Source organism: Symphalangus syndactylus, chromosome 19 (genome assembly GCF_028878055.3).
Source record: "Symphalangus syndactylus isolate Jambi chromosome 19, NHGRI_mSymSyn1-v2.1_pri, whole genome shotgun sequence".
Lineage (NCBI taxonomy): Eukaryota > Metazoa > Chordata > Mammalia > Primates > Hylobatidae > Symphalangus > Symphalangus syndactylus.
In genome coordinates this window covers 26,401,577-26,425,577 of record NC_072434.2, presented here as the reverse complement: position 1 = coordinate 26,425,577, position 24,001 = coordinate 26,401,577, and the positions used below count along the sequence as shown (strand labels likewise).

Here is a 24,001-nt window from a genome sequence, read left to right as displayed (position 1 = left end):
TGATACTTGAGGAGTAGGAAATAGGAAATATTTATTCTTAGTAGTTCATTTTGTAACCTCCAAATTCCATATGCCTATAAATATCTAGATCTGGACCAGTTTAGTAAAAAAAGTTCTATTTTTATATATGTGAAATACACATGTATAGTCCAAACTAAGCAAAAACAAAACATTAAATCTAATAAAGGGTTTTACTTGCTCTTTACTGAAAATGAATGCCACCGGGTGAATATTGTCCCATTTTTTTCTGTCCCTTATTCCCTGAGGCTATTCCAAAATTTCAATGTAATGAAGTTAACACAATAAAAAGTCCTCTCAGTGGCCGACTCACTCTAGAGACATTCCACAAGTATCCTAAGGAGATGGGGGCAAAGATGGAGGAGAAACTGTTATTAGTAAGAACATATTTTCTTTCATTTATTTATAAAAGCTTTCCAAAAAGAGAAAGAAATCCCACTCAAGCATAAATTAACTTCAGTTCATTTTAAAAGTATTTGCTAAAAGCCGTCATAAAAATATATCAAATTCACTTTCTTCCATTACTTATGTTTTGAATACTAAGTCTTTCATTTTGTTGTTCTCCTATTCAAATCATAGTAGCCGGGCGCGGTGGCTCACGCCTGTAATCCCAGCACTTTGGGAGGCCGAGGCGGGCAGATCAGGAAGTCACAAGATCGAGACCATCCTGGCTAACATAGTGAAACCCCGTCTCTACTAAAAATAAAAAAAAATTAGCCGGGCATGGTAGCGGGCGCCTGTAGTCCCAGCTACTTGGGAGGCTGAGGCAGGAGAATGGCGTGAACCTGGGAGGCGGAGCTTGCAGTGAGTCGAGATCGCGCCACTGCACTCCAGCCTGGGCAAGAGCGAGACTCTGTCTCAAAAAAAAAAAAAAATTAATTAATTAATTAAATTATAGTAGATGTGTACAACATGAATAGACAGATGATAGCTGGATAATAGGCATTACAAATGCCTCAGTGTTCACATTTCAGGAAAATTATGTCTTTCAGAAGAAAATTCTGTGGGAGAACCAACAATATTGCCAGTTCTTCAGGTAGACTTTAAAAAGTCTTATCATATATTTCAAAACCAACATGTATGTATTTAATATTTACTTATCAACTTCTCTCCATATGCCAGTACAATACCAAATTTTTTAGGAAAATCAACAAAGACCCTCAGCCACTTTCTAGCTTTGTAATCACCAACAGGTTACTTAACTTCTCTATGCCTGTTTCTTCACCTGTACAATGGGGATAATATGCTTTCTTGTTGGGCATGTAAAGTACTTGGAAGAATGCTAGTAAAAAGTAATGTTATATGCATGTTCTCTTAAGGAGCTAAAGATCCATGAATAGATTTCAACTTGACATGTGCAAAAAAATGCAATGTCTAATTTGAGCACCTTTGGTATTTTTGATGAATACCAAAGGTGTTCAAATTAGGCACTGCAATTTTATGCAAGTGGGGAAAATAAACTTGCAAAGGTGGAGCTGAGATTTTTAGAAGTTTTGGAGGGTTGGTTAGAATGATAGCGGGCAAGTTGTGTGAGCTGACTTATAAGGTCAAGTTCCCAATTTCTTCAGTCCTGGCCACTACCTTAGTGCCTCCACAAACACCCAAGATATAGCAGCATTGACTAGGGTTGGTTCAAACACTGAGTCCTTTGAATTATTCTCTCACCACCAATTCATTTACATTTCAGTGATGCATCAGGCAAGGATACAGATGAACCATGTCACCTGCTTCAGCTTGTCCAAACTAAATAAAGTAGAACAAATAGAGTACAATAAAGGTTTGAAAAGCATAAAATACAGAAGATAATACGGATTACATAGGATTATAAAATATAATTATACAGGATTATAAAATACAGAGATTTGCATAGGGAAAAAGCCTTCCTAAAATGCTGAGATAAAGATTAAGCAAGTGATAACTGGTCAACAAATAGGTGAATATCATGTGACGTGTAGAGGTGGGGCGGGATGTCTTCAGAGGTTGTTATTCATTCCAGACAGAGGAATTGTCCAATGGCAGCCAGAAGGAAGACCTGAGGCAGAAAAATTAAAACACTTCTCAACAGTTCAGATGAGAAAGGCAGGCACATTCATTAGAAGAGTAATAATTAAAATGGAGTCATGAAGACAACAATTTGAGCCATCTATGAATTGAATCAATGAGATCTGTAGTGAACCAAGCTTTAAAAAGAATTTAATAATCCAGCCTTGGGTGCTGGTTGCATGTTGGTACCATATCTAAACACAGAAAGTACCAGAGGGTAAATAGTTTCAAAGAGATGACAAAATTAATTTTGGATACTGTGGATTGAAATGTCTGCTGAACATGAAAAGACACCCAGTGGAAAGTAGTCTGTATAGTTTTAGAACTCTGCACAGAGAAGCAAGACAAATATCATGATTTGGAAATCATCAACATATAATTACATTTATTGAAATTTAAGCGAAGTAAACTAGAAATGAAAAGAGCAAAGCATCAAGGAAGAATCCTTGATAAAACATAATTTTTAGTGCTAAATAAAAGAAGGGAAGCCTGTAAAGGAGAACTAAGATGAGTAGGACATAAAACAAAGAAGAATGATATCATAGAAATCAAGAGAAGGAAGTTTCAAGAAAGAGGAGGAGAATCAGAAAAAAAAGATTGTTCATTGGATCTGGCATGAAAAAGATCATCAGAAATTTTAAGAGAAACATAAGTAGAGCCATAGGGCAGAAGAAAGAATGCACAAGATAGAAGAGTAAATAAGAGCGAGGAAAGAAAAGTTCAGGTTAAAAATGGGAGGAAAGCTTGGAAATATGTAGGGTACTGAAGGTCTTGATGATATGTAAAAATGAATCAGTTTGGTGTTAGTAAGGAAGTGTGAAGACTGAAAGGACAAGTTAGAGTTACATGGTGGGATGTTGTCACGTAAGTTTCCAGAAGTAGAGCAATCTTGGTCATACTCAGGTCCAGCCTAACAAGAGGGTGCTGGGCAGAATTGGACATAAAAGTCACCAAACTAAAGGAACTATAAAGACAAGGTCTGGAACAAGGGTCTGGAACAGGATCTGGAAGTTACCTGGGCAAAGAATGCGAAAACAATGATACTAGCATCTGGGATTAAAAGAAATAAAATAAAATAAAATAAAATAAAATAAAATAAAATAAAATAAAATAAAATAAAAAAGAATAGAAGCTCCCGCCCAAACCCTCCATAATTGTGGAGGAATCACCAAAGGTTGACAAAACACAGTGACAAGAAAAAAGCAAAGGCTGTAATAAATAACATACGCCTCAAATAAGGGGAAATGTAATGGTGTATAATTTGTAAGAAGAGGGGTAACACATTTCCAAACCTGTGATATATGGGGAGCAGTAGGAAAATGAGCAGCTTTTATTAAAAAGATTCTAATGTTACAGTTTGGTTCCTATTCAAATTAACAAATGGATGAACTCTCCTTGAAAAAACTGAAGGTGCTGCAAAATTTATTTGTAAGGGTGCACGCATTCCAAGAGGCTTAGAAGAAAGGATTAGCAGAGAGGGGCATGCCTGGACCATTAAATCAACAGAGTATGACGATGAGAAAGAAAGAGTACAGATGAATGAACATATTCTCAGAAAATTATATTGTCAAACATTGTAGTAACTAGAAATAATGTTGTCAAGAGAAAATTCCTGTCAACTTTTACATCAGATTTTATTTTAATAGTAAATATATAAGCTTTGCTAGAAAAAGAACCTTGGGACTCAGGAGGAAGTTAATTAGCTTGAAGATTCCAAATAGAATTTGGGTTAAATTTTCCCCAATACAAATATGATTCATGATTTATCACCCAGTCTAATATTCAGGAGACTTTGCCCAGGGTTCCAAGCAAAACATTTTGTTTGTTTGTTTGTTTGGGGGTGGGGTTTGCAAAGATGAACTCCGAATGGAGAGGGTGCTTCCAGTAGGCGTGGGCCCCATGAAGAAGAGTCAGCACACATGTGTTCTACTCAGAACAAGGACCATTCACAGGCAGAAGAGGCTTATCATTCAGTATTTGCCAAGCATTTATTATTTTCAAGTATGAGTACAATACGATGTAGAAGAGACTTGGAGTCTAGTTGGATAAACTGGAAATATTTAAAAAATGACAACTCAAGGGAGTAGTTATAAAAATGAAATAAAATAATAAGCACAAAAACTTAGACTAGGAAGAAAGCTCAGTAGTGAGGAAGAGGCAAGAGGAAGATCAGAAAATTAGAAATTAGCTATAACCTTGAGATACTATGCAATCCTGTTCTGTGTCAAACACTTTACACAAATTATCTCTTCAAAGAGAGGATGGGACTTGACTTACACAGTAAATAAACTGTGAATAGAGGAAAAGAAACGTTTCCTCTAAAGGTTTTCTACACATATATTTAATTTATATTTTGATTATCGGACCACACGTATTTATCTAAACAATTAATACTAATGAATTATCTTTGTCATTCCACTCAGTAGATAATTCAATTGCCCAAATAAATGGAATGGATGGTCAATTTAGTGGAAATAACTGAACCATTTATTACAGCCAAGAGGAAGCTAACTAATTAAAAAAAAACTTATTATAGAGATCACAAAATGAATTTGATGACTCACAAATAACAGAGCAAGAAAGAGAATGGGATTATTTTAGAGTATTTTTTTCTTGTAATCGAAAAAGAAAAGGCCACTCACTCACTCATCCATTAGGTTTATCAGTATAATTCCTTGGACATAGTCTTAGCAATTCATAAACTGAAAATGGAATAGCTCATCTAGAAGTACAGGATTTAAAACTTTAGATACACTTATACTTTCAACTACTTTAGTTTTTATAGCCCATCAGTTACATTTTATAGGGGCAATAAACATAAATGAAACTTTTTTTATTAAATGCACATAAATCTCAACTCTATTGAACTCTTAATTATATAATTAGTAGGCCAAGCATGATGACCCATGCCTGTAATCCCAGAACTTTAGGAGGCCAAAGTGGCAGATCTCTTGAGCTCCTTTAACTCAGGAGTTTGAAACCAGCCCGCACAACATGGCAAAACCCCATCTCTATTTTAAAAAATACAAAAAATTATCCAGGCATAGTGGCGAGTGCCTGTGGTCCCAGCTACTCAGGAGGCTGAGACAGGAGGATCACTTCAGCCCCAGTGGCACAGATTGCATTGAGCTGAGATTCTGCTGCTACACTCCAACCTGGGTAATAGAGTGAGACTCTGTTTCAAAATAAGGAAATTAATTAATTAATTAATATACATAGAATTAGCAGATTAATCAAGTCCTTCACTTCTTTTCTTGCTACTAAATTCCCCATTTTGTTGTTTTATTTACAATCTCACGGGGTTTTTAAACTCTTGATTTAAAATTTTAAAACTATCAGTAATATTATTAAGAATTCAATCATTTTGGGGCAAATTTGTTTGATACTAGTCAATTGATAATCTAGACATCCCCTGCTGCTAGAAGAACAAGAATTCTTACATGCATTATTATTCGTTTCTGTTATCATTAATAAGAGTACCTGATTTATCATTGAGTCACTTTCTTACTCTGCTATTGGAAAAGCCAATATCAAACCACCTTTTCTACTATGAAACATGAGTTTTCAGGAAGACAAGTAGAAAGAAATAGTCAGAGGCAAATAATTTAGAGGCTACTAATATTAAAATCAAGAGGATTAAAAAAAAACAACAACAACTGTAAGTGGTACAATTTAAAATCTCTTCCACCATATCTTACTATTACAAACTATATATTCTTCATGTTCCTCCCCTGAGCTCTTATTTTATTGATAAAATGTGTCCACATTGAATAATAATCACAGTATCTAATAAGTGCTAATAGGAGAACAGAACTCTTGTTTTCCACAAGAATGAGAGAAAAAATATTTGACTTGAAGCTTGACTCTCTAAAATTCAATTAGTATAATATCATTCAAATGGACTGAGTTTATGAAACATGAACAGCAATAAACTTCTGCTGTGATGATTCTACTTTCCTCAAAGCAACTTAATGAAATATAGAAAATATTCAAATCATGGAAAAAATTCGAATAAAATTTTGACAAGAACTGGCAATTTATACACTTTATGTGTTTTCAAAAAAATTTTTTCTAAATCCGAAAATATCAAATAACAACATATTGATGACTTCTAAAGACTAAGAAGGTATCATTTAGCAGTAATTATTACCCAGCACTGAGCTAAGGAATTTTCATAAATTATGTATTACCTACCAACAGCAGTAAAATCATTATCCTCATTTTGCAGATGAGAGCACTGACAACTAGAGAGATTACATAATTGCCCAAGACCATACAGTTACTAAATGCTGGAAGAGGGACCAAACTCATCAGAAAGAGTTAGTTAAGATTTTATGCCCTCAACAGCTCTAATATACTGACATTAAAGAAGCATACAACCTTTACCTTATATTATTTAATTGCTACCATAATAATCATATCAGAATTCGCAAAATAATTATCATTTATTAACATTCCATATAATTTTTCAGATTGCTGTGTATCATGCCTTAATTTCAGTCTTGATTTAGATATAAAGCTATAAGATTTAGCTTTGTAGGCTTTGATTACAATAATTTATAGACATTTTTATGTAAGTACTCAACAGACAAAAAATTACTTTCCATTTAAACTTAAATCTTCTGTTTTAATGAAAACAAGTATCAAAAATAACCCATAGAGTATGTAACCCAAACTCTTTGATATTTGCTTTTAGAATTAAATTGACTACGCAATGGCATGGGTAGGGGTAACATGATGAAAAGTAAAATAAAAGTCCACTGCAAAATTAAGACAGTTCAAATTATCCTGCTTATATACTGACATGCTCCACTGCTCCCAAATATCTAATTAGTTTGAGAGAAAAATTCATTCATCTTTTCAAAAATGGTAGCACTCGCTGGGTCAATGCATGCCTGGTTCTTGCCTTGATAAGATAGTGTGGAAAAATTACAATAATCATAATCAATACTTTAAAACACCTTTTCTATCAGCTGAGGCAAAGAAAGGGGCAAATTCTCTTTTATTATTAACCTGAACTGCTATTTCAAGAGGGAGTGGCTTTTGAATATCTTAAATCTTGCAGTTCAACTTCTGCAGGTTATTTGAACATGGTATTAGTAGCATTGGCAGTACATCAACATTTGACTCGTAATATCTGACTGAAAAGTGATATTCTGTAGCACTGAATGTGGATTAAATAGATGGAAAAAAAAAAAAAAAAAACAGAAAAACAAACGTTTAAAGAAAGCAAAAGCTGTTGCCCCAATGCCTCAGGTGCAGTACACCACAAATGTGATGATTTACTTAAAATAATGAAAACATGATATTATCTATTTTTATCATTAGCTTCTCCAAGAAGGCAATGTCAAAGTGTGATTTATTAATCTGTTTCCTTTACTTTCCTTACTAACACATAGCAAAACAAAGATTTTGTTAGCAAAACAAAAACTGTCTTATTGCAAACATTCTGTTGAGATTTTTAAAAAGCAGTCACTTTTATTGTTATTCTTAATACATAAGCTGTGTAAATGTCTGTGTTTGCCTTTGTCTTGCCAATGACACAAATCTACAATGATACAATAGTATACCCAGAAAGTAAAAAGGATTAACATAGTGTTTTCTAATCAGTCATGTTAGAGATTTATATTTTACAATGATTTATAGAAGTTGTATAGTTATGGACAGCAACTAATTTTTACCAAGGAACAATAATATATAGACTACTAATTGTGTATAAGAACGAAATCATATTTCTAGGGTATGATATGGAAGTATGCATTAAACACCATAAAATATAAATACTCATACTCTTATTCCTCAACAGGGTAATTTCATATTTAAGAATTTATTTTAGTAAAATCATCAGTGAAGCCTCCAAAAAGCCTATAAATATTGAAAGACAAGAATGTAAAATATCAACATGAAAGCAACCTAAATATCTAACAACACCTAATTAAATAAACACGATATATTCATATTATAGAATATTATACTATCAAAAGTAATCTTGTTTAGGACTCTACTTAGAAATACATGTCACAAAACAATGGATTTAAGTAGGTTTATGTAACAATATGTTAAGTGAGAACATCAGTTGATACAACAATATCTTCTATGGTATAACTCCACTTGTATAAACATAATCCTTAAGGTCACTATATATAAAAAAAGTGTGTGTGTGTGTATGTGTGCACGCGTGAATAGTCAAAGTATTTTACATGTTCTTCTTTTAAAAATTCTATACATTAAAATGTACCAACTTTACATTTTTTAATGTTCTTGAAAGAATTTAACATAGTATTTGTAGTCTAGAGGTGTTGGCATTAAACGTCAAAAATGTATTTTTTAAATAAAATAATAAAATTATTTGAATAGTTTATTAGCAAATAAATTTTCTAAGTTTAAGCATAACATTTTTCCTCATATTTCCATTCTGAAACCGTCTCTCTTTGGGGAATTTACCAAACCAAAAACCAATCCCTCTGAGACCAGCCCCTTCATAATCAATCTAATAAATTGCTCCCTTTCTTATAAAAGTATACAACATGAGTATGTGTATTTGTGACATTTATTCACTAACTCTGATTATATGTGACTACTGTTCCACATTCTTGATATTCTTGGCTCTCTGTAGGTGTTTTAAATACACTGAATCGTCCCTTTCATTCATTCTGTCAGTTTTTGAACCTACAGTCTATCATACTCATCCCATTTCATTAAAAGGGTTTTTTAATTTATGCATATAGATTTCTAAATCAATTTTTACTCAGCATTACCTACAGTGTACTCCTAAACCTTCTAAATGCTACTTTTTAAACAAAGTGACTCTGACTTTCCTCTTGCTTTTTTCATTCCAACACCAGAGAATATATTTTTGTAGTCATTGTTGTTTTAAAAATAGTGTGTAGAGTACAATATACAATATACAGGTTTTAGCTACACTAAAAGCCAAGACTTTACCACTACATAGTGTATCCCCGTAACAAAACTGCACTTGTATCCATTAAATTTATACAAATAAAAAAAAATGCAAAGTAAACACACTGTGACCCTCTAGTCTTTGGGAAATCACCAAAATGTTAAAACAGACATTGAAAGGAATAAAGCCAAGTATGCTACTTGTCAATCTTTACTTTTCCCACACTTTTGACCGAGTATAGCTCTTCTTCACACAAGGCATTTAAAATATGCCAAATGAGCAAAAATACAAAAAGGTGAGTGTAAAAAGAACTGTATAAAAATCCCACATCTGCCACAAGTGATCAACAGATGCCAGCCACTGACAGATAATATTTGTTAACAAGCAGGACAGATTCTAATTATGAGATGGCTTGTTATAAAAAAGAGAAATAGTATAATGGTCACTGCAATGGAGGACGGGTTTCAGGTGACAGCCCCAAGCCCGCACTCTTCCTCCAGAGCCTTGCTTTCCTGCTTCCTCCCAGACCCTGGCACTAGCCTCATTCTCTTCTTCACTGCCCTTCCAGATAATGAAGGACATGCTCCTCCAGGTGAAAATGACTTTTTGGTGAGGAGGTTGGGGTGGGCAAGGGCTCCATCACTCACAAAATCCTGAAGGTTGATGTACTTTAAAATTTTAAGTAAAACAAAGATATTTTCACGTTACTTGGCAGTAAAATCGAGTTCATCTCAACCACATCTTATAGGTATATTCTCTTCCTTATTGATATGGTTGAGATGTTACACCACCTCAAATCTCATGTTGAAAAGAGATCTCAGGCCGAGTGCAGTGGCTCATGCCTGTAATCCCAGTACTTTGGGAGGAGGAGGTGGGTGGATCACTTGAGGCCAGGAATTCAAGACCAGCCTGGGCAACATGGTGAAACCCTGTCTCTACAAAAAGACACAAAAATTAGCCAGGTGTAGTGGCATGCACCTGTACTCCCAGCTACTCGAGAGGTTGAGGCATGAGAATCACACAAACACACAAAAAAAGAGAGAAAGAGAATGATCCCCAATGTTGAAGGTGGGGCTAAGGGGAGGTGTTTGGGTCATGAGGGCAGATCCTTCATGAATGATGTGATGCAGTCCTCACTGCAATGAGTGAGTTCTCACTCTGCGTTCACAAGAGTTGGTTGTTTGAAGAAGCCTGGCACCTCCTTTCTCTCTTGCTCCCTCTCTTGCTGTGTGACATGCGAGCTCCCCCCTTACAACTTCCACAATAAGTGGAAGCTTCCTGAGGCCCTCACCAGAAAAATGATGCTGGTGCCATGCTTGTACAGCCTGAAGAACTGTGAGCCAAAATTAATCTCTTTATAAATTACCCAACCTGAGGTATCCGTTTAGAGCAATGCAAACAGACTAACACACTTGTCATATAACACCAAAAATACCAAGACTTCCTCAGCACCTATATGATGAAATGATGGCTTTGTTAAAAGAAGCTTTGCATTCTGAAGACTCATTAATCAACATATTACAGGGCAATGTGGACTGACCTACAATATTCCAAGAATGCAAAGCTCCAATGCTCTCATAGTACAATCCTTTATACCAAATTCTAACTTATATAATAGTTATTTTGTATGTCTTATCTCTCCAGCACAATATAAGGGTCAAGGATACTGTAAGCGTGGGATCATATCCTTCAAGTACTTCTTATGCATTATCCCACCTCATAAGGTAGCAAGATTAAGTTAAATTTGAACATAATTTGGGATGCACAGAGGAGCTGACCCTGGCTTCATTATAAAAGTTTACTAGAATGAGATATTACATGAAATATGTTGTAGGAAAAATGGAATCAGTAAGTCAGAGCAACTTGATAATAAAAATTTTAATTAGTGTTTATAGGCACACATTTAATTATATGTTTCTGTAAGTATTAGAATTTCTTTCGTATCTTCCATGTGGTAGTAAAGCTTCAAGTGTAAAAAGATGTATTACAAAATTCTTTCTGGCACTACAAAGAAGAGGGAAGTAAATCAAAAGTGCTCTTCACACCTATGTTTGTTGCAGCACAAGATTTGGAAGCAACCTGTGTCCATCAACAGATGAATGGATAAAGAAAATGTGGTACATATACACAATGGTGTACTATTCAGCCATAAAAAAGAATGAGATTCTGTCATTTGCAATAACATGGATGAAAATGGAGGTCATTATGTTAAATAAAATAAGTCAGACATGACATGTTTTCACTTATTTGTGGGATCTAAAAATCAAAACAATTGAAGTCATGGAGACAGAAAGTAGAAGAATGTTTAATAAAGGCTGGGAGGATAGTGTGGGGGTGTTGGAAGAGGAGATGGGGATGGTTAATGGGTACCAAAGATAAAAAAGAAATATATATATATATATAATCTTATTCATTCTAACTATATATTTATATATTTATATTTATAGCACATATATTAATGTATAACTTTCTAACTATATATAAATATATTAATATATAACTATGTAAATATATAAATGTATTTATTTAGTTATAATTTTATAGTTAGAAAGTTATATATTAATATATGTGCTATCAAATGCTTTCTAACCATATATATAGTTAGAAATACATATATATGTGTATATACATATATGTATCTGATTATATATGTATGTATATGCACATATATAAATATATATACATATATGTATCTGATTATATATGTATGTATATGCACATATATAAATATATATACATATATATAATCAGAAAGAATGAATAAGACCTAGTATTTGATAACACAAGAGGGAGTCTATAGTCAATAATAATTTAAATGTACTTTTACTTTTATGTATTTTAATTTTTTATTTATTTTTTATTTCTATAAAATAAAAAATAATTTCTATTAAATTTAATAAAAAATTTTAAAGAAAATTTAATAAATTAATTTAATAAAATAATTTTTTATTTCCATAAAATGTGGGGGGAACAGGTAGTATTTGGTTACATGAGTAAGTTCTTTAGTGGTGATTTGTAAGATTTTGGTGCACCCATCACCCAAGTAGTATACACTGAACACATTGTAGTCTTTTATCCCTCACCCCCCTCCTGCCCTTTCCTGCCTAGTCCCCAAAGTCCGTTGTATCATTTTTATGCCTTTGCACCCTCATAGCTTAGCTTCCACTTATGAGTGAGATCATATGATATTTGGTTTTCCATTCCGGAGTTACTTCACTTAGAATAATATTCTCCAATTCCATCCAGGTTGCTGCAAATGCCATTAATTCATTCCTTTTTATGGCCGAGTAGTATTCCATCATATGTATATATGTGTGTATATATATGCATATGTATATATGTGCATATATATATATTTTTATTTTTTTCTTTATCCACTCATTGATTGAAGGGCATTTGGACTGATTCCAAATTTTTTCAATTGTGAATTGTGCTTCTATGAACATGCATGTGCAAGTATTGTTTTGTATAATGACTTCTCTTCCTCTGGGTAGATACCCAGCAGTGGGATTGGTTTCAAAAATAACTAAAAGAGTATAACTGGATTTTTTGTAACACAAAGGATAAATGCTTGGGGGGATGGATATCCCATTTTCCATGATGTGATTATCACACATTGCATGCCTGTATCCAAACATCTCATGTACACCCAAAATATATACACCTACCATGTACCCACAAAAATTAAAAATTTAAAAAACTAGTCACTCCATTTAACAAAAAAAAACCCACAAAAGATGTGACTTTGTACACATATAATAATAGGAATGTACATATTTTTGAATAGCGTACCTTCTATTTGAATTCTTAGAACATGTTGTTTAGATAATGGTCACAGATGTATTTCACATACTTTTTATTCTTCAAGAAAATCATTCTTTATTCATACTAACACTGCAAAACTAAACAGACCCTAAACTATTATAAGCACGGTTTCTCAATAAGGAAAAGAAAAAGATTTTTACAGAAGACCAACACACACACACACACACACACACACACACACACACAAGAATTCAATACTGTTCATCTCAATTCTGTATTACTACCACTACCTATGTGAGTATGAGATGGAGTTGATCATTTACAACACCTCCACATGTCCCTTGGACAATGGCACTGCTGGCTGTCAAGCAGATTGATGGTTTTCACTGAGCAGTTCCCTATGTAAATTTCAGAATTCACTTTAACAGTCATTTGAACTGTCGCAGTATGAATTATGGACTGAAGCACATTCTGCTTTGCTATTTCCACAGAAAAGCTCCTTGTGAATATTAAATTAGATGTGGAAAAGACATTTTCAAGTCAAATACCTTAAACTACAATACCTAGGCTTAGAATGAACATTAAAAACTATTTTGTTTCTAAGGGGGATCAGAATTTTAATTCAAATGACTCATTTTTATTATAATAATGTACATATGTATATATGTGGTGGCCTATATATTCATAGCTGTGACTTATTTCTTTTTCTTTTGGCAATATCTTCTTTATACTACAGAACTAAAATTCTTGGAGCCTTTGTATGGACTACTTGTGTTAAATAATGTAGGAGGATCCAAAACGAATTAAAGACATGGCTTTACCTCTAGAAAGTTATGTTATACCTTCAAAAATATAAGCATAATTATAAAACAAAATAATGGCATGTAGAATATATAGAGTTATCAGAGTGTTTTCAAAATGTCATTAATAACTCTGGCACTGCATCCAATTTAGAGTCTGGTAATGAAAAAGGGGGTGACATGATATCAGACAGCCTCAGATCATGGTATGACACAAGCAAAGGCACTAAAGGAGACATCAGCTTGTGAAAAGAGGGATGATTTCTGTGAATAAATACACAGATGAAATTTCAAAAAGGATTTTAGGAAGAAAAGTCAATTAATAAAGAGCTTTGAATGTTGGGTCAGCAGTTTAAATTTCAAATAATAGCATTAATGACATACCATAGGTTTTTAAATGTGAATATGATACGGTAAAATCATGTTTAAGAAGACTATGATGAAAATGCATAGGTTGACTGAGGCTCGAGTTAAGCATTGAAGATTATTGGAGATAGGGTGCATAAAACAGAAGCTATGCTGGCAAGTGCTGTAGTAATTTAAATAAGATAGGATGAAACTGTACCAAGAAACAATAGGCGGAGCTCAATACCTAATTGAGGAGGAATTTGAAAAAATAGTACAAATCTAGTGTAAGTTTTTGAAATGGAGAATTGAAATAATTATATTGATATTGATGAATTAATTGATATTAATGAATTAATATTAATTCACTATAATTGAAATAATTATAGTGATAATAATGGTGATAGACAAATTAAAAAGCTGCACTAGTTTGAGGTTATTCATATAATATGAATTACTTAGCAACCAGAAGTTGGTTATAATAGTCATGTGCTTTATATATATCTCTATCTATGTACATATAAATAGTCATCCCTTGTTATCTAGAGGGGATTGGTTCCAGGACCTCTGGGGATACTAAAATCCACAAATGCTCAAGTCTCTGATATAAATGACATAACGTTTGCACATAACCTAATCATACCCTCCCATCAAGTATAAATCTAGATTACTTATAATAACTAGTACAATGTAAATGCCACATAAATAATTGTAATACTGTACTGGCTTTTCATTTGTATTTTTTGTAGTAGGCTTTTAATTTTTATTTTATTTCAATAGTTTTGGGGGCACAGGTGGTTTTTGGTTATGTGGATAAGTGTTTTAGTGGTGATTTCTGAGATTTTAGTGCACCCATCACCTGAGCAGTGTATGCTGTACACAATATATAGTCTTTTATCCCTCACACTTCCTCCCAACCTTCCCCCCAAGTCTCCAAAGTCCATTATATCACTCTTAGGCCTTTGCATCCTCATAGATTAGCTTCCACTTACAAGTGAGAACACATGATGTTTGGTTTTCCATTCCTGAGTTACTTCACTTAGAATAATGGCCTCCAGCTCCATCCAAGTTGCTCCAAAAGACATTATTTTGTTCCTTGTTATGGCTGAGTTGTATTCCATGGTGAATATATATATATATATCACATTTTCTTTATCCAGTTGTTGGTTGATGGGCACTTAGATCAGTTCCATATATTTGCAATTACAAGTAATGCTGCTATAAATATGCATGTGCATGTGTCGTTTTCACACACATAGTGACTTCTTTTCCTTTGAGTAGGTACCCAGTCGTGGGATTGCTAGATCAAATGGTAGTACAACTTTTAGTTTTTCAAGGAATCTCCACACTGTTTTCCACAGTGGTTGTACTAATTTACATTTCCACCAGCAATGTAAAAGTGTTCCCTTTTCACCACATCCACGCCAACATTTATTGTTTTTTGACTTCATAATCATGGCCATTCTTGTGGGAGTGAGGTGATATCACATTGTGGTTTTAATTTGCATTTCCCTGATAATTAGTAATGTTGAGCATTTTTTCATGTTTGCTGGCTATTTGTGCATCTTGTTTTGAGACTTGTCTATTCATGTCCTTTGCCCACTTTTTGATGGGATTATTTGTTTTTTAAAAATAATTTCCCTCCATGATTGGTTAAATCCACAGAAGCAAAACCCATGGATATGAGAAGGCTGGCTGTATACGGCTATATTAATAACCAAATCCAGGATTCTTACAAAGCCTTTATTTTTTAATTATTTATTTTGTTTGTTTGAGACAGGATGTCATGCTGGCATGCAATCATGTGATCACGGTTCACTGCAGCCTCGACCTCCCAAGCTGAAGCGATCCTCCTACCTCAGCCTCCCGAGTAGCTGGGATTACAGCACACACCAACACACCTGGCTAATTTTTTGTACTTTTTGTAGTGATGGAGTTTTGCCATTTTTCCCAGGCTGATCTAGAACCTGGGCTCAAGAAATCAGCCTGCCTTGGCTTCCCAGAGTGCTGAGATTATAGGCATGAGCCACCCCACCAAGTCTTTACAAAGTCTTAATAGAACATTAAATTGTATATTTACTTTGGGCACTTGTGGAAAAAGACAATAAGTAATTAGTCCAATATAGGTAAAGAGGAGAGAGTAAACATAATTCAGGTTTGTGTTTTGGTTAGAATCCTAGTATGTTCTCCATCAAAGGACAGCCATTCTATGATAGTATCTATTGACTACATTTACATATCAGGTTCTCAACAAAGAATGTAACTTCAATCTCTTTGCATCCTTTATTATTAATCAAAGCCACCTACACCAAAAAAAAAGGTTTTTAAGGAAGATTACATGCAAGACTAAGCAGTGTACACTGTACACAATATATCAATAATACAATCAATCTGTAGCCTCACATAATTTTTTTTTCCTATAGGATGTACCCGAAATACAGTACTGGGTGTGTCCTGTAGATCTACTTTAAAAGAACAATTCTCTCTAGTTATATCAGCACCAGGGAGTGAGAATGTTATGAGTCTTACGAAACTTGCTATTTTATGATAGGAGAGTGGATAAGAATACTGTACACTAATCAAAGATCCACAGGATAAATTTCCTTTAAATTTGAGCCCCAAGGAAAGCTGTGTTTCTTCTGAACTACTCGTTCATTTCTCGTCTTATGCAACTGATCATGCCCTTATCTTTGCTCTGGCTAATTTTGCAACCCATCTCCAGTAAATACATACAAATTGATGGAAGTCATACTATGTACCTACATACTCCTAACTTGGTTTTTTCCTTATTATCTTTTCATTCTGTTGTACTTTCTATTTATTCTATGCTATTGCATGAATTTCTGTGAACCACTACAAATCTTTAGAACAGGCAAAACATACTAATAAGTAGGCCCAAGTGTTAAGCCCTAAATCAAGTAACTTCACCTTATGATATCTAAATTTCATAACATCCCTGCATAGTGTTTTCATTATCCCAGTACAGTGTTGAGAAAAAAATCAATTTCACACTGATACAAATACTTCAGGAGATAGAAGCATAAACAGGAAATCTTAAAGTCCTACTGAGAAAAATATTGAAAAATAAAAACACCTAGCTACAAAAAATAATAATTGTGGATTAACTAAAGTAGCAAATAAATGGATGACCCTGGCCAAAGCATTCAAAGTGGACATTTTAAAATGTCTTAGTAAGTTAACAATTTGATCTTACATGATGCCTTTTTGATTGATATATGCTCATGATTCATTTATTATTCACTTGCTTTTTCATATTATCCATTCTGCTGTTTTTATTTTGTTCCTGGGATACTGTTTTTATTTTGTTCCTGGGATACTAACTACCTTTACCCTATTTCAGTCAATCAATCAATAATAATCTATACCCCCATACACACACAAATAAAACCATTGCCTTACTTTGTTTTGCTAATTTTCCATTTCATTCTACTTTCTCCAGACTGTCAAAAGAACCATGCTCTACATCTAGAGGCAAAAGGGGTTTTTCTTTCAGAAAGTATGACCAACTTCAAAAATTCCCTAACACTTATTTTAATCAAGTCACTATAACACTGGCCTACAGGGATGCAACAACTGTATGATTTTTCTGACTTCAAAAGCCTTTAAATTTGTTTGAATGTTGTTCTTCCTATTATTTAAATAGCATTAAATCACATTTGTGTATGTTGTAAACATAGTGAATAGGCATAATAATTAGATTCTAGTTACCTCTTACAGGTTATGTGACTTCGAACAAGTGATATATTTCTGTACCTTGGTTGATTCATTTGTAAAATGGGAAAAATAACAGAATTTCTCAGAATTGGTATAAAGATTAAATAAGGTAATACATGTAACATGCTTAGAAAAATGTTTGACACATGCTAAGTAGTTGGTAAATGTTATCTGATGTTATGATAAATACTATATTAAATATTATCACACATTTTCACCTTATCTTCTGCATTTTTATTGGAAACGGATGAAATAGCACATAAACTCTTTTGAGCAGAGAAAGGTAAGAAATAGAAACAAAACATTGACAGCTTCCATCTATAATTTGCCAATGTAATCACCACATGGTGTGGCAGTGACAGAAGTCATTACCATCACTCCTTAATGGAACCTGTGCAGCTTGCTGATCACCCTATCTGATCCTTAGGGGACAGAGTAGTATTTCAGTTTTTGACAGACTTGAGACAGCAGGCTGTCCATTATTAAACTAGACATCTGGCCCCTGTTGTTAACAACTAGTTGTTTATAATATGTGGACAATCTACAAGTTTTCCCACAGGGAGTTAAATGAGGTCGAAATGTGTTAATCCACTTTTATCCCTATTCACACAGTGATTTACAAGATGGCTAAGTGTGCCCTTGTAATAACAATTCATCATTATGATTCTGTGTAAGTCCAGTGCAAGAAAGCCAAGAACAAACAGTTCACTGTTTCTTAGATTTACTGTTTTCTGGCTTTATATGCAAAGTCCATTTCTTACCCATATTTACATACTGTGAAAATTGGAAGTAATACAACTCTGAATTCAAGGAATGCATACACAGAGGGGTATGATTCTCACCCTTTAAAGCTGTGGCGTAAAATTGCAGTAGTGCTAAGACTACTAAAGCACTGATTGGAAGAGAGGTACACCTAAGACTCTAAAGAGGAAAGAGGTCAAAGGGTTGGAGATGTGCTGCCAGGCGATTGTCCGATTGTTCCCTACACATCAGCCATGCTTGACAATTGGGTTCTGTTTCTGTTTTCCTTCACTGCTTCTATTTTTCAGAAAAGACTAAGATAAATACGTTCAATCTAAGGCAAAATTGTGGAGAGAAGTCTCACTGTCCTTAGTCTCCCTCTTTTGCTGATTATCTTCTGCCTCACATCCAAGAGCATATTTTTCTCTATTTCTTTCAGGCAACTAGGGCTTTCCAGGTTCTCAACTCTTTACCTCCAAACTCCAAAGCCATCTCCACTTCCCAGTCAAGAGAGACAAATAAGTCTAATATCACTGAACTAATTTATTTCATTTACATTAATGATTTATTTTTTCAAGTATATGCAATGGTTCCTCCTTAATCTGAAATTATACTACATCTAAGACTTTATGTATGAGTCAGCTTGTTCTAGTTGTACCTAGTTATTTAGGAGTCAGGGTCAGAAATTTCTAATTCACTCCTCTGCTTTTATACGACCAGCTACAGAGAATCCAACGTCATTTCACAGTGTTTTCTGGCCTCCATGGAGTCTAATTTTCTATTCACCTGCTGCAAGCATGTACATGATCACTCTTCTCCATGAGAGGTACGCAATGAAATATCCCAGTGGCTTAGGGTCCTCCAATACCCAATTTGCTGGGACAAATTGTGAGGCCAAATACACTTAAACAAAGCTGTAAGCTGGAGAGATGGAGGTGGTTGGCTGCAAGGCATGCAAAGGAACCTCAGCTCCTAAGAGCACAAAGTTTTTGTTTTTATTACATGAGCGTTTAATTAAGAAAACTACAGTGACAAAACACATAATATCAGAAAAGTTGTCACTATCAGTGATTGCTTTAGGCAACAAAAAACTAATGATGCAGTTTGACGAAGTAAAACATGGTTATGATGTGTGGTGAATTTCTTGGTTTCTATGTTATGGAGCACAACAGTAGAAATACATGTATATTAGATATCCATACTTGATATGGATCACACTGCATGTTTGACAGATTAACAGTGTTCTATATTTTATTTAATTGCAAGAGTAAAACAGTCTCTATGCTCAATATTGACAATTTGTTTATTCATAAAGTTTGGTCATTTGCTGATACCTTCAAAATTTCACATACCACCAGCACTTCTACTTCTAAAGAAGTTTCTGGCCTTGCTTATCCATCTCTGCTCTACATAGGCAGAAATCTCAAGATGAGAAGGGACTTAAAGTCCCCCACCTTCACTTGTATCCTACCATCTACAACCTCACCCAACCAATTTTGACTTTGTACTGAGTATGAAATTGTGTCAGTGCTCCAGGCCCACCCTTCTCTTCTAAAAGTGATTTTCTCCGTAGCTATGGATAGCTTCAGTAACAAGCCACATGTAAAGCCTAGTTTGGTCTCTTGAACTCCAGACCCATACTTCCACATGCCTCTGACTCTCCTCAGTTCCTTGAAAATGCCTTGCTCTCTCCTGACAGTGGCCTTTTAGGCAAGCTGCTCCTTAGCCTGAAATATTCTTTTCCCATTTAATCTACCAACATCTTCTCATCCTTAGACCTCGATTTCAACACAGATTTCTTTGGAAACTTTCCCCCAGACCACTGTTTCATCTGCCAGACTAGGCTCATCTTCAATCATGCTCTCTCATAACATTGTGCAATTCTCCTTTATAGCCTAGCACAACTGTAATTAAGTTTGTGTATGTATTTTTAAATCTAATAGCGGTTTCCACTACTGTAAAATCATTTACGTCTGAACTAGGTCTATTTTGCTCACAATTTTATCCCTAGAGTTTAGTGTGCTTCTTGATAATTAGTAGGGTGTTTAATGTCTGTGAAAGAATGATGCCAATGCTATTAAATGTTTCTGCAGGCTATCATTTAAATTTTGAAATGATAAAGACCAATATATCCACAACTGTCAGAAGTTTCTGTAGGGAGATGTTATTTAGCAAAAACAGAATTGGCTCTACTGATACAGTGATTATTTTAATCCACTTGTTATGATGGTGTTTCACCAATTTTATAGCCATCTTACCAATTCTCTGACCCTTTATGTTAGCCTACTTCTTTTTTTTAGAATTGCCACATAAGATTACAAAACAATGTAAAAGACAAATTGCCCCATACTGCATTTTTGTTCCTAAATATTTTATCTAAAAGTCTTATTTCTTTGGTAATATGTCTGACATTCATATCCATCCTAATTTCAAAAAGAAGTTGAGCAGATGACTACAATATATTGTTACCAGTGTGGACACAGTTTATCCTATTTACTATCTCACAATGTTTAGATAGATGTCTGTTACTTAAATTACAACTCAATTGCTAATGATTAAGATCCTGTGAAAAGGATTTTTTTTCTATGACCCATTAAAAAAATCCCATATCCAAACAAGGATTGTGAAAGATTAAAAATAACTGTCTTTCTGGATAATTATTTATTGTTTTGATTGCTTTTGCAGAGAAAATTTTAATTCCAAATTTAAAACTCAGAAAAAGACATCTTGATGAAGGATACTGCTCAACATTAAATATTGCTCAGAGAAAGGCCAAGTGAACTTAATTTCAAATTATAAGTATATAAAGCAACTGGTTACCATTTCACTGTAAAAAATATTGCTTTTTGCTTTATTTTCTAAAGATAACAGACAAGCATGGTACATAATAAATAATATGACATAGGCAATACATAAATACTCTAATAAAAACAGATGAACCATCAATAACAAAAGGATCAATTGCTATGATCTTAATGTTGGTGTCCCCACGAAATTCAGATATCAGAACATAATACCGAATGTGACAGTATTCAGTGTAGCCCCGGGGAAATGATTAAGTCACTCACAGAAGTACTACTAATACATAACCAAATACAGAAAGTGGGTATATGATAGCTGTTAAATTAAATCAAACTTTAAAAATAAAGTATCAGTAATTCGAAAAGTCACATTTCAATTTTATTTATAAGAATTGGTTAAAAGAAAAGAACCTTGTGTGTTTTATATAAAATATTGATGTCTGAATTCTTAGTAGTGATTGAAAAACAATAATTATTAAATAATACATTTTTCTCTGCATTTTACGTATTACACTATATATATTCAAAGTCTATTTTTTTTTTTTTTTTTTTTGAGACAGAGTCTTGCTGTCACCCAGGCTGGAGTGCAGTGGCGCGATCTTGGCTCACTGCAGGCTCCGCCCCCTGGAGTTCACGCCATTCTCCTGCCTCAGCCTCCCCAGTAGCTGGGACTACAGGCGCCCGCCACCTCACCCGGCTAATTTTTTGTATTTTTTAGTAGAGACAGGGTTTCACTGTGTTAGCCAGGATGATCTCGATCTCCTGACCTTGTGATCTGCCAGCCTTGGCCTCCCAAAGTGCTGGGATTACAGGCGTGAGCCACCGCGCCCGGCCCAAAGTCTATTTTTTTATACCATTACCTGTTTAAGTTTCTAATTTTCTATTGCCTTATTTGTGGATATTTTTCTTAATAAAGTCGATATTGATAAGAAACAGGATTGTCTAAAGTCTCTTTCTAAAGTAAATGCTTAAATCCTTTTTGTAGATATTGTATATGCATAGCTGATGCCACTATCTGATTAAAGAATAAAAATAATGTCATTCATTTTAATGGCACTCAAAAATTTAAAATTGTCTTTACTAACCTGAACTTAAAATTTAGAATAAATATTTTATAATAAATGGCTGCTTTTCAAAACAATATATAATTTATTATGGGAGATAAAATTGGTAATTTATAAAATATTTAATATGTCAATACAAAACCCATTCTCACAATTGAATTTGATTATGTAAAGCAATATATTTTGCAGTGTATATCTAAAATTACACATATTCCAAATGCTGTTGAAATATTTCCCTATTTTTATAAATACCTCTTAAACTGTTAATGGATTGACTTGTACTGTGTTCAAATCCTTTAATGTTTTAACAACTACAATGCATTAGTTGACTTCCTTGAATTACTTCTAAAGGCCACCTATAAAATACAAAAGGTATACATGAAATTATTGGATTTGAAACAAATGACCTGATTTTCGAAAACTAGAATGGTCTTAATTAAATAAATGACCTTCTCTTCTATGGCTACAACTGAGGATTTTCCATTAACAGTAATTGGAATTATGACAATTTATTCACATTAAGTGTGTTGTGTTCCAAAGTTTAAAATTACTAAATCATGATGAAACAGGAGAAGGCTTGTATAACTGGTTGATGACTTTTAAAACTTGTAACTTATCAATCTTTAACTGCAGGAGATTATTCTAAATCTTTACTGCTTTGTGAATCATAGAAATATTAAAACAGAAAACAGGCTTGGAGCAGTGGCTCACACCTATAATCCCAGCACTTTGGGAGTCCGAGGCAGGAAGATGGCTTGGTGCCAGAAGTTGAATATTGAATGTTGAATGCCTTGAGCCATCTCTAATATGTCATTTCAACTACTTTATTTTCCAGCAAATGCTGAATATCCTTTCTACAAATGGTGCAGAATCTTCTTGACAGTCTTAAAATGGAAATTCTATAAGGACATCATCATAACATAAGCAATACTGTCAATATTCTGGGGTGAATTAACTTCTTATCATATCTGTGACCCCCTCCAGACCGAGCACTATTTCATATTCCTTTCCGTATTTGTCCCAAAACCTAACCTAATGGGGCCCTGAGACGTAGCAAACATTCAAATATTAGCTGAACGAATGAATGGCCATTAAAGACATATTATACAAACCACTTGAATTAGATTTTTGTTTTTTACTCAGGATGTCACACAAGTAAGTGTGCATCATATATACAAAAGACATCCCTACACATAAGCAATATTCTCATTTAGCAACTCAAATTTATTTCATGGCCTCACAGAAGTAGTGTTATCCATGTGCTAAATTCTCTGCACTGCTGTGTCTAACCCTATTCCCATATGTCCTACTCAGAAAAGGATATCAGAGTGCAAATGAGTGAGAAGCAATTATCTAAGGACGGCATTAAGATAATACAAACATACATATACTCATTACATATATTATAATGTATATTATTCATCACATATATTTGTAATATATGATGCATTACATAATATACAATTTTTAGCACACAATATACAATATTTTATAATACATATATTACAAAAGCAATGCATATTTGTTACATATACACTATATACATTACATGTACATTATGCCAGTGTATGTGTATGTGTTTTTACCTACACAAAAGGTGGCACAATATAAATTTAGATGACCTACTTATCCAAAGTTGATTCACAGAAAATCTATGGTATGGAATACACATTTCCTATATCCTAATAGGCCCATCAATATTACATCTTTAACAACACCCATTTGAGCATCTATCATATGCTTCATTTATTTTCATATGCCAGTTAACTATGACCTAAGATGGAGTTT

The 24,001-nt window shown here is 33.9% G+C and overlaps 1 protein-coding gene and 1 long non-coding RNA gene across 6 annotated transcripts in view; both read right to left on the bottom strand.

The window, feature by feature from the left end:
- Positions 1–24,001, bottom strand: part of KCNT2 (potassium sodium-activated channel subfamily T member 2) — a 398,329-nt gene that overhangs the window by 370,542 nt on the left and 3,786 nt on the right. The gene's annotated exons all lie outside the window — the stretch shown is intronic.
- Positions 156–22,530, bottom strand: LOC134731972 (uncharacterized). Its single transcript, XR_010114730.1, has 2 exons — positions 22,466–22,530; positions 156–354 (listed from the first exon to the last, which is right to left on the bottom strand). It is a non-coding gene; the product is annotated as an uncharacterized lncRNA (long non-coding RNA).